Raw genomic sequence first — 11655 nt, forward strand, 5'->3', positions numbered from 1 at the left:
CAACCACTGATCCACACCAGCCAAGGTTGGGTTCTAGAGCTCTTAAAGCACTAACTTTTATTTTCTTAGTGTTGGCAGTGAAGACAGCTCCAGGTATTTAGACCAGTGGAGTCAGATCAAACCCTGGTTCAGCAATCTTGGTACTTGACTTCTAGCTAAGGAAGACTCACAACTCAAACTATAGAAGAAAGTTTATTTATGAAGTTACAGAGGTGGAAGAAGTGAGCTGTAGAAGAAATGGGCTCAGAAACAAGTTACAGAGGCAAAAGAAGGGCCCTTGGAGCTTAGGAGAAAGAGAGGCAAGGAAAACGTGCCTGGGGGAAGGGCGTGGGGAAGGGATAGGGTGTGCTCCGTGGAGAGAGCCACACTCCAGCTGAGGGGAGGGTCCCAATGGAATATTTATCAGCTTTCCCAGTGTGTTCTTTCAGGGTTGGCACCAAGGCAGGGACGCCTGTACCCATCTCTGTAACGCAGCAGGTCCTGAGGTCAGCCATAGTGTCGCTTGTCTGGTTTTGCTGCTTGTCTGGGCCTGCAGCTGAAACACAACTGAGGCCTAGATGTATTTGATTCGGGTCAGAGCCTCATTGTCCTGGGGGCTTAATGCTTAAGGGCTATTCTCTGGCCCCCTGATTTGTTCCCCTCTAAGGAGGTCTAACCTGTATGGCTAGCAACATGCCAGGGGAGGAGAGGTCAGGGGAGTGTCCAAACCATATGACCAGTGATATGAGTGGTCAGGGGATCTAAACCGAATGACCAATGATATGCTAGGGAAGCAAAGGTCACCCTGGGGGCAAGGTTCTTGTTTTACCAGTTTTTCCCGTGGCTAGGCACCTGGGGCTTTCCACCCTGGTGGCTTTCTGTACCTGCCCATCATCCTTGCTCTGCTCAAGCCTAACTGCCTACCACGTTAGGATTATTTACTTAGTCTCTTCAGAGAGGTTAGCAGTCGAAGTTTTTTGTTGTTTTTTTTAATATGTTTTAATTGATTTCAGAGAGGAAAGGAGAGGGAGAGAGAAATAGAAACATTCAATGATGAGAGAGATTCATTGATAGGCTGCCTCCTGTATGCCCCACACTGGGGATTGAGCCCACAACCCGGGCATGAGCCCTGACCCTAACCTATGAACCGTGACCTCCTGGTTCATAAGTTGATGCTCAACCGCTGAGCCATGCAAGCTGGGCTTGAAGTTTTGTTTTAGATGAATTATAGCTGCCAGGTTTGATATTTTTTATTTTAAAAGTAAAAGACCAATCAGTCAAAATCCCATCACTTAAAAATTATCCTATCTAATAAAATAGTAATATGCAAATTGACCATCACTCCAACACACAAGATGGCTGCCCCCATGTGGACACAAGATGGCCAGCAGGGGAGGGCAGTTGGGAGGGACTAGGCCTGCAAGGGAGGGCAGTTGGGGGTGATCAAGCCTGCAGGAGAGGGCAGTTAGGGGTGATCAAGCCTGCAGGAGAAGGCAGTTAGTGGTGACCAGGCCTGCAGGGGAGGGCAGTTAAGGGCAAACAGGCTGGCGGGGGAGCAGTTAGGCATTAATCAGGCTGGCAGGGGAGTGGTTAGTGGGTGATCAGGCTGGCAGGCAGAAGTGGTTAGGGGCAATCAGGAAGGCAGGCAGGAAAGCAATTGGGAGCCAGCAGTCCTGGATTGTGAGCGGGATGTCCGGCTGCCCGTTTAGGCCCGATCCCCTACCAGGATCAGGCCTAAACGGGCAGCTGGACATCCCTCGAAAGGTCCCAGATTGGAGATGGTGCAGGTTGGGCTGAGGGACACCCCCTGTGCATGAATTTCATGCACTGGGCCTCTAGTAAAATATGAAGTGGCATTCCCCTCACTGGCCAGACCCTTCAGCCCTACACTGCAGAGCCCCCCAGAGGCACAGTGGGAGCTGCTCATGGGGGGTAGGGGGGCACAGAGCAGCATGTAGGCTGAAGGTGAAAGGAGTTTTTAGGGGTAAAATAGCAGGTTTAGGACGTTTTAGGAATTAGGGGTTCCATGGGGAGAACCACAAGGCTGCAAAGCTGGGAGCTGCCCAAAGGCATACATTTACAGAATGAGGGAGCTGCCAGGAGGTGTGCATTTACAGATTAAAGGAAGGAAGCCACTCATTCAGAGAAGGAAGAGGAAGGCCCAAGGGAATAGAAAAACAAAAGGGAGAAGAAGAGGGGAACCTCACCTGAGGTTTGAGCTCTGAAGCCGCCATAGTGACCAAACAGAGGGGCTATCAGGACACAAAGAACTGCAGCCTTTATAAACCTTAGAAAAAGGGACTTAGTGGGACTCTCTCCCCCGCCCCAGGTGGGAGTCTGTGCTGGTTTCTCAATAAATTCCCACCTTTTCCTATACCACCTTTTGTCTGTGGCTTCATTCTTCGAATCCACCTGGACAAGAACCCAGGAAGCCACCTTTGCATCCTGCCCAGTTTGATGAGTTTCAAAGGTCCAACAGAAACATTTGTGGATGAAAGGGGCCACATGCTGACCTGACAAGCTCAGGGAAGGCCTGCTAGGCAGTCTTGCAAACTCAGAGACCTAAAGTAACCACAAAGGGTGGTCTGAAATTAAACTTTAACTAAAAGCAGTGATGGTGGGTAGTTAATGATAGATCCTCCCTTCCCCCAACTGGTGGGCGGAGTATGATGTAACCTGCTTCTGCCACCCGGACATTCCGGAGCACCTAACCAGGCACCTTATATGGACTATACATTGAACCACCAATCAGCGCATGCCAAGTACTCTAAGCCCCACCCTTTCCCATTCCTCCCCTCAAAAGGCTTGTTCACCTCTGCACGTGTTGCTGTTCTCCCCTTGCGAGACAGCCAGGCTGGGTCCTTCTCCTCTAATCCTGGTTTTTCTACCCTCTTTCTCAATGAACCTCACCCGTAGGTGCCGATTAAAGCTCCTCTTTTTAACTTGTCTGGTTTTCCGACTCTGTTTCCTGTGCCGAGAACTGCAAACCTAACAGTTACATCCTAGGCTGTCATTTTCACTGACAAGGTCAACCTTTACCTTAACTGAGCCTATCGATCTTTTTGCGTCTATAATAACATACTCTTTGAAATGTCTGGGTAACTTGTTAACTTCCCTTTTTCTGGACCCCTTGGGGTACAACCTAATGTGCCGGGACAGACACCACAAACTCATTCATTGTTATCATGTTAATTGTTCCTGCACCCACCTAAGTACCTGTCTATCATTTTACTTTATATCCAATCCCAGGGGTTCCCCCTCAAGTCCCCTCCCCCCCACCCCCCACCCCCGCTTGCTTTGCTTTCTCCCCTCTCTCTAGTCCAGTGGTCGACAAACTGTAGCTCGCCAGCCACATGCGGCTCTTTGGCCCCTTGAGTTTTTAGCAAAGGCCAGCTTAGGAGTACCCTAATTAAGTTAATAACAATGTACCTACCTATGTAGTTTAAGTTTTAAAAATTTGGCCCTCAAAAGAAATTTCAATCGTTGTACTGTTGATATTTGGCTCTGTTGACTAATGAGTTTGCTGACCACTGCTCTAGTCTATCACCAGTGGATTTCATGTAACTCACCTACATCTCTTCCTCTGATTGCAAGGTATAAATATAGATGTAACGCGACATTCTCCGGAGCATTATTTCAATACCTTGAGGTTCTGCTTCCCAGCAATTGTCAACAGTTTGGCTCAAATAAACTCACAAAAATTCTTTACAGGTTTGAATGTCTTTATGTTAATACATTCATGTACATATAATATTGGCACAACTTCATAATATAAAAAAAAGTAGAAAAAAAACTAAATGCCCATCTATAGGCTATTAGTTCAATGACCTGAAATAATTAGGCATTAAAACAGAAACTCTGTATCCTCGTGGTTCTCAAGGCACACATGTCAGGCAGGCTGCTTGCTCAGCAAGGTTAGCTAGGTAGGCAGATGCAGACACAGGGATGATGGGTGCTGGGTGGTGGGTGGTGGGTGGGTAGGTGGCGGGTGGTGAGCTTGATTGTTATTTTGTCTGTGTCGGGGGCCCTCCCTGAGGGTCCTCCACTGCAGGACTTTCCCCAGGAGGCCTCAGACCCCTTCCTGCTGGCCTTCCCCAGATGCCCCTTGGTCATTGCCCTCCCAGGCCCAAGTGTTACCTCCTCCAGAAAGTCTCCCAGGACTGAAGGCTTCTGGCTGATGTGAGAATAAACAAGTAATCTTTTCTGTCAAAGAACAGTTTAGGCAGCTGCCATTTTGGTTCCAGTGACTTGGTGCCAGTAATTTGGCCCTCATGACTTGCAGCTTCCCTGGAGGCCACCATCTTGGCCTCTGTCTTCCCCTTCCCCTTCCTCTGAATTAGCCAATCTCGCAATAATGGGAAGCTGAGCTCTGAGCCCTGACCAATCAAGTCAGAGTTCAAAGTGAGGGGCAGGGCAGAACCTGGGTCATGAAATTAAACCGATTGGATTTCCCTTTCCATGTGCTTTGCCCTTGATTTCCAGCTGGCCAGAGCACCCTTCTGTGCAGGGGTAAATTGGCCTTGCCGATCCAGTTGTGAGTGTTTGCCTCATTCCTGCAACATCGTTGAGAGCATTTCTAACACTGTGAGCTTCCAGGGGAAGGGCCTTTGTCAAAAATGTTGGCTCCGGGGATTCTGAGTACGGGATGGGGCTGCAGACTGGGGCAGGGACTGGACCTGAAGCTCTGTTTACATAACAGGCTCGGGGTCCTCTTCAAATGACTCAGAATTATGGAGTCTTTGGCCTCACTCCCCACCACCCCCAGGCACTGCCCCTACTGTCTGGGGCTTCAACTATACAGAGTGGCCAGATTATTATGATCTCTGAACGCATAATAATCTGTCCACTCAGTATTCTACTGATAAAAGGGTAATATGCAAATTGACCATCAATCCAACACACAAGATGGCTGCCCCATGTAAACATAAGATGGCCAGCACAAGATGGTTGGCAGGGGAAGGCAGTTAGGGGCGGCCAGGCCAGCAGGGGAGGGCAGTTGGGGGGGACCAGGCCAGCAGGGCAGGGAAGTTGGGGGCAATCGGGCTGGCAGGGGAGCTGTTAGACATCAATCAGGCTGGCAGGGGAGTGGTAAGGGGGTGATCAGGCTGGCAGGCAGAAGCAGTTAGGGGCAATCAGGCAGGCAGGCAGGCGAGCGTTTGGGAGCCAGCAGTCCTGGATTGTGAGAGGGATGTCCCAGATTGGAGAGGGTGCAGGCTGGGCTAAGAGACACCCCCACTCCATCCGTGCACAAATTTCGTGCACCAGGCCTCTAGTCCTATATAACAAAAGAAAAACATGTAAATTGACCGTACCTCTGCTACACTCAAAAACCAATCAGTTGCAAGTATGCAAATTAACCTAACAAAGATGGTGGTTAATTTGAATACTCAGGCACCAAGTGGCCTGAGTCCCAGGAACATCCTTGGGACCCAGGCCGCTCCTAGCCTGTAGGCCTGTCCTTAGGCCCTGAGCAGCAGAGGTCCCAGAATGCCTCCCTGCTACTCTGGGCCTATGGGTGCAGGCACCAAGCAGCGGGGGGGCAGGGCGGGAACATCCCCGCATGGCCACGCACAAGCGGCTGGGGGATGTTCACACCCTGCTCCCAGATGCTTGCATGTGCGCTGGCGCCAAGCAGCGGTGAGGGGTCCCCGAACACCCCCCCGCCCGGCTCCCAAGATGTGGGGCTGGCTACTGGCCTCGGGAGCGTGCCCCCCCTACCCCCCGGGTGGTGGGGACATGCCCTGGCCCAGGGGACACAATGCAGGAGGTTCTCTGCCACATGAGCTGCAGAGGAAATACCTTTTCTTTTAAAAAAAAAAAATATATTTTATTTATTTATTTATTTATTTATTTATTTATTTATTTATTTATTTATGTATTTATTTATTTATTTCTAGGTTTTCATGATATACTAGAAGCCCGGTGCATGAAATTCGTGCACGGCGGGGGATTGTCCCTCAGCCCAGCCTGTACCCTCTCCAATCTGGGACTCCTGGAGGGATGTCCGACTGCCCGTTTAGGCCTGATCCTGGTGGTATCGGGCCTAAACGGGCAGTCGGACATCCCTCTCACAATCCAGGACTGCTGGCTCCCAACTGCTTGCCTGCCTGCCTTCCTGATTGCCCCTAACCACTTCTGCCTGCCAGCCTGATCACCCCTAACCACTCTGCTGCCAGCCTGGTTGATGCTTAACTGCTCCCCTGCAGCCTGTTTGCCCCCAACTTCCCTCCTCTGCCAGCCTGGTCACCCCTAACTGCCCTCTCCTGCAGGGTTGATCACCTCCAACTGCCCTCCCTTGCAGGCCGGGTGCCTCCCAACTGCCCTCTCCTGCTGGCCATCTTGTGGTGGCCATCTTGTGTCCACATGGGGGCAGGATCTTTGACCACATGGGGGCAGCTATATTGTGTGTTGCAGTGATGATAAATCTGTATATTACTCTTTTATTAGATAGGATAGAGGCCTGGTGCACGGGTGGGGGCCAGCTGTTTGCCCTGAAGGGTGTCACAGATAAGGGTGGGGGTTCCCTTGGGGTGTGGGGCGGCCTGAGCGAGGGGCCTGTGGTGGTTTGCAGGCTGGCCACGCCCCCTGGCAACCCAAGTGGAGGCCCTGGTATCTGGAATTTATTTTCCTTCTACAATTGAAACTTTGTAGCCTGGAGCAGAGCCAAGCCTGGGGCTCCGGAAGCCATTTCTGTGGCAGTTAATTCACCTTCTACAATTGAAACTTTGTAGCCTTAAGCGGGTGAGCCCGGCCAGGGTGTGCGGAAAGCTTTGCTTCCCCTGTTGCCGCCGGCAACCCTGACCTGCTCTCTCAAGTTTCATTCTGCCGCCATTTGTTTGAATTTGTTTACCTTCTATAATTGAAACTTTGTAGCTTGAGTGGAGGCTTAGGCCTGCAACGGCTATGGAAAGCTTGGCTTGCTCTGTTACCTGGGAAACCTTGCTCTCTGTGGCTGTAGCCATCTTGGATTGGGGTTAATTTGCATACTCACCCTGATTGGCTGGTGGGCATGGCCTATGTAGCGGAGTGATGGTTAATTTGCATATTACCATTTCATTAGAGAGGATTTCTTTGAACATGAAGCCTTCTATGCACAAGGACCCATGCATCCTTACCGCTGCTTTCTCTAATACAAGCCAGTTTGATATGTAAAACCCCTGGTATGTTTAAAATTCAGATTGCTGCAGCCCATCTCCAGATTTTGGTTATGACTAGAATAGTCCAAAGTCCAACATGAGGGAGCCCAGTGGGAAAAAATCTTGGGCTCAGGAATTATCTCCCTAGGAACAGCCTCAGTCCTATCCCTCTTTTTTCCCTTCTGTAGACCATGCCCCATCAGAACTGAGTCCTTTTGAGCCCCATGGAATCCATGGAACAGTTAAGGACACATTCTTCCACTCATTGTGAATTGTGAGTACACAACGCAAACAGACCTTTCAACTATTTAATACTCATCTACACACACTTTACCAACAGGTATCCTCCTCACTTTATAAACGAAAAGTTCAAATCAGCTATCGGTCCAAAGGCCTCTTTCTTCCTCAGGGAAGTGTGCAGAGGACCCCAGGCCTTGATACCCTAACTCCTAGAACCTGTTAGGGAGGTTTTGGAATTACAGGTAGGGAAATACAGATGCCAAAGGACCTGCACTCAGACCAGAAGACAAAAGTACTTGGACATTTTAATGAACTTCCCTCCATGTAGCTTCAAGCTACCAGGACACAGGCCCCACCAACACCCTTCATCTTCTCCTCGGCTCTTCTGCTGCAGAACTTGGCCTTCACAATGACAGGCTGCTCTGGGAGCTTTCCCTTCCCCAGAACTCTGTAGTAGCCGATCACACCACATCCATGATAGGAGCAGCTCCAGTCTTGCTCTTGGCAGCATTTACCTGTGTCTGCTCACTGACCAGGGTCCACGGCCTATCGAGGTTGACAGTTGGGTAGAAGCTCTGGTTCCTCTTTAAGTGGTAACGCCTCACACCAACTTTCCCAAAGTAACCTGGGTGATATTTGTCGAAGTTGATCCTGTGATGATGCAAGCCACCAGCATTACCTCGCCCTCCCCACCCACCCACCCCCCCCCCCCCCCCCCGTGCTTCCTGTGCTTGCCGATGCGGCCGTGGCCGTGGCTCACGTAGCCCCGAAGTTTTCGGGTCTTCCTGAGTCTGGATGGTATGTTGGTGGCCGAGCTGTAAGGAGGAGGCTTTTGGGAAGTCTCTAAAAATATATATTTTATAGATTTTTTTACAGAGAAGATGGGAGAGGGAGAGACAGTCGAAAATATGAGTGAGAGAGAAACATCGATTAGCTGCCTCCTGCACACTCCCCACTGGGGATGTCCCTCCAACCAAGGTACATGCCCTTAACAGGAATCAAACCTGGGACCCTTCAGTCTGCAGGCCGACGCTCTATCCACTGAGCCAAACCACTTTGAGCGTAAATACCTTTTCTGATTGCTCATTGGCTAAGCTCCCTGTACGCTACCACTTACAGTATTCTTGGTAACTTGGGTTATAAGAATCCAAGAAGGTAATCTAGGTTTTTCCACCGCACTGCTGAAGGAAAAAATGAAGGTCCACTATGGGATGGGGCTAAAAAATGTCATATCCTGCCCTAGCTGGTTTGGCTCAGTGGATAGAGCCTTGGCCTGCCAACCACAGGGTCCAGGTTCAATTCTGATCAAGGGCATATACCTAGGTTACAGGCTCCTCCCTGGCCGGGGCCCAGGTCAGGGCTCATGCAGAAGGCAACCAAAGTGTCCCTCTCACATTGATGTTTCTCTCTGTCTCTCCCTCTCTCTTCTGTACTCTCTAAAAGTCAATGGAAACATACCCTCAGGTGAGGATAAAAAAAAGAAAAAAAAGAAATGTCATATCCTATGAAAGACACATCTTGAAAATGCCTAAAGAAAGTTGTCATTTTTTCACAGTGAAGGGACTAGAGTCCGTGTTGATGAAAACACCTTGGTGGCTGCGGGGGCTGGCAGTGGCTGCAGCAGCGGGGTGATGGGGCTGGTGCCTTCCCTTGATCAGCCTTGTCGCCTCTCGCAGAGGGTGGCCAGACTGAGGCTTAGGCCCGCTCCCCTTGGGGAGCTGTGATTAGGACATCCCCTGAGGGCTTCCAGTCTGTGAGACAGGGCAGGCTGGGCTGAGGGAACCCCCACTCCGTGCATGAATTTTGTGCACTGGGTCACTAGTGTGTATATCTATCTATCTATCTATCTATCTATCTATCTATCTATCTATCTATCTAGAGGGGGGGCGGGTGCATGAATTGATGCATGGGTGGGGTCCAGCCAGCCTGGCCAGGGGAAGGGGACATGGGCGGTTGGCCGGCCTGCCTGCTGGTCGAACTCCTGGTTGAGGGGACAATTTGCATATTAGCCTTTTATTATATAGGATATACACTGAGTGGCCAGATTATTATGCCTTCAGAGATGATAATAATCTGGCCTGCCAAAACCGGTTTGGCTCAGTGGATAGAGCGTCAGCCTGCGGACTGAAAGGTCCCAGGTTCGATTCCGGTCAAGGGCATGTACCTTGGTTGCGGGAACATCCCCAGTGGGGGGTGTGCAGGAGGCAGCTGATCGATGTTTCTCTCTCATCGATGTTTCTAACTCTCTATCCCTCTCCCTTCCTCTCTGTAAAAAAATCAATAAAATATATATTTTTAAAAATAATAATAATCTGGCCACTCAGTGTATTTCTCCTCTACCAGCCATGCGGAAAGCCTGCCCAGGCATTAATTTTCTCTCTCTGTCCCTCACCCTCAGCTGTCCTTAGTTGACTCCCAAAAAGCTATGTTTTAACTGCTTTTTCTGCAGAGCAAGTGAAAGGGAAACAAAATAAAATGAAACATAATAACCTCAGGAAAAACATCACATGATTTCAGTGAAACCACTTGATACATAGCGGGGAAGAGCAGGAAGCAAACTCCCAAGACTGTTTCTGGTTCAGACCAGCCAGAGCAGGAGGAGAGCGGTTGGTCTCTTTCTGAAGGTAAGAGGAGGTGACGGGCAGGGCGACCAGGGTAGGACAGCTGCCTCACCAAGATGTGGGAGTCCAACAGGGGATTCCTTATCCGGAACAGGGCGGCAGGCTTAGCCTCAGGGAATGGGGTCCTCAGCCAGGGAGGCCTAGATACAGCAGGGAAGTGATTTGCATGCAGGACTCAGATCTTCCTTCTAGAAGGGGCGACTGAGGACAAAGGGTGAGAGCCTGGCCTTGGAATGTGTGCCTTCGGATGTGTGTGGGGAGTTGGGCAGGGAGTGCCAGTGGGTCAAGGACCCCAGCTGTCCCTTTCTTTGTACCCACTCACCCCACTATCACCTGTCAGATGACCACCCCCCTCAGGTCCTCCCCAGATTTGTCCCATGGCAGGTTCTTAGGACCCATGGGTCCTGCTGGGAGTGGTGAGTTGGGGGAGGAGGGGTGTCAGGAATTCTGAGCAGCCAGATGAAATACCTGGTGGACAGAGAAGGGGGTCGGGGCTGCTGGTGAGTATCCCCATGTGACCCAGGGAGCGGAGGAGAGGGGCCCAGGGACCCAGGAGCCAAGCCTGGGTGGTCAAGGTGTGGGGGGTACAGCCGGAGGGTGCTGAAGAGGATGGGCAGGAGGTGGGCAGAGCTGGGCTGGTGGCCACAGGAGCTCCCTCAAAAAGCAGTTTCCCAAGGTGGGTAAGGAGACAGTGTGAGAAAGGCTCACCTGTCTGAATTCAAATAACGGACTCGGAGACAGAAGTCTGGCAAAAATGAGACTTTAAAACTGTCCCGAGAGCGGGTGTCTGTTGGGGCAGGCACCCCTGAATTAGCTGGCACAGGCAATGTTTATCCTATTGTGTGAGAGTCCCTCCTCCAGGTCCTCTTTGGCTGAGTAGATGGAGTTTACATTCTATCCCATAGCCCTAGGTCTTATTGTCTCCTATTGGGTTTGTTTGTTTGTTTGTTTGTTTGTTTTTAAATTGGCTGAGGCCTTTCCTAGTTTTCTCCACCTCCCTTTGTCTAGGGCAGCAGTTCTCAACCTCTGGGTCGTGACCCCTTTGGGGGTCAAACAACCCTTTCACAGGGGTCACCTAAGACATCCTGCATATCAGATATTTACATTACGATTCATAACAGTAGCAAAATTACAGTTATGAAGTAGCAACGAAAATAATTTTATGGTTGGGGGTCACCACAACATGAGGAACTGAATTAAAGGGTCACGACATTAGGAAGGTTGAGAACCACTGGTCTAGGGAATCTTCCTGGAAAATGTGCTATGAGCCAGGGGCCCAGCCTCATAATCTCTCCCCACCTCCCCTCCCACATCCTGTTTGCTCTGGCCACATGCAGTTTCTTTTCTATGAAGATGAATCATAGCGGCTGGGAAGCCTAGAGGAAATGGGGGGAGGGTAGGTGAGCTCTTCCCCCAGGCCTGCAGAGGAGACTCCTGAGCCCAAGGCAAAGTCCGGGCCCTGGGACTCCACAGACAACCTCCCATTCATCCACCCCCAGAGTATGGGCCTGGCTCCAGGGCAATTAACCCTCAAGTCTCTTGTTGGCCAGGTGGTCCCTTCTAGGCTGGATCCCTGTGAGGTTGGAACCTGGCTTCCGCCTTGGAGGGCCATTGGCCCTCTCGACCTTACCCGATGAATGTGGGCGGTAGGCTATGTGCAGTTTCCAGGAGATGCCAAG

General features: G+C 50.6%; 1 pseudogene across 1 annotated transcript; it reads right to left on the minus strand.

Annotated features, from left to right (window-relative positions):
• Positions 1-7551: 7551 nt before the first annotated feature.
• On the minus strand, positions 7552-11161 carry LOC307110335 (large ribosomal subunit protein uL15-like; annotated as a pseudogene). The gene is made up of 2 exons: positions 11154-11161; positions 7552-8170 (listed from the first exon to the last, which is right to left on the minus strand). The product of its transcript is annotated as a large ribosomal subunit protein uL15-like (transcript).
• Positions 11162-11655: the final 494 nt, after the last annotated feature.

This window comes from Cnephaeus nilssonii, assembly GCF_951640355.1.
Source record: "Cnephaeus nilssonii genome assembly, chromosome: 2".
Lineage (NCBI taxonomy): Eukaryota > Metazoa > Chordata > Mammalia > Chiroptera > Vespertilionidae > Cnephaeus > Cnephaeus nilssonii.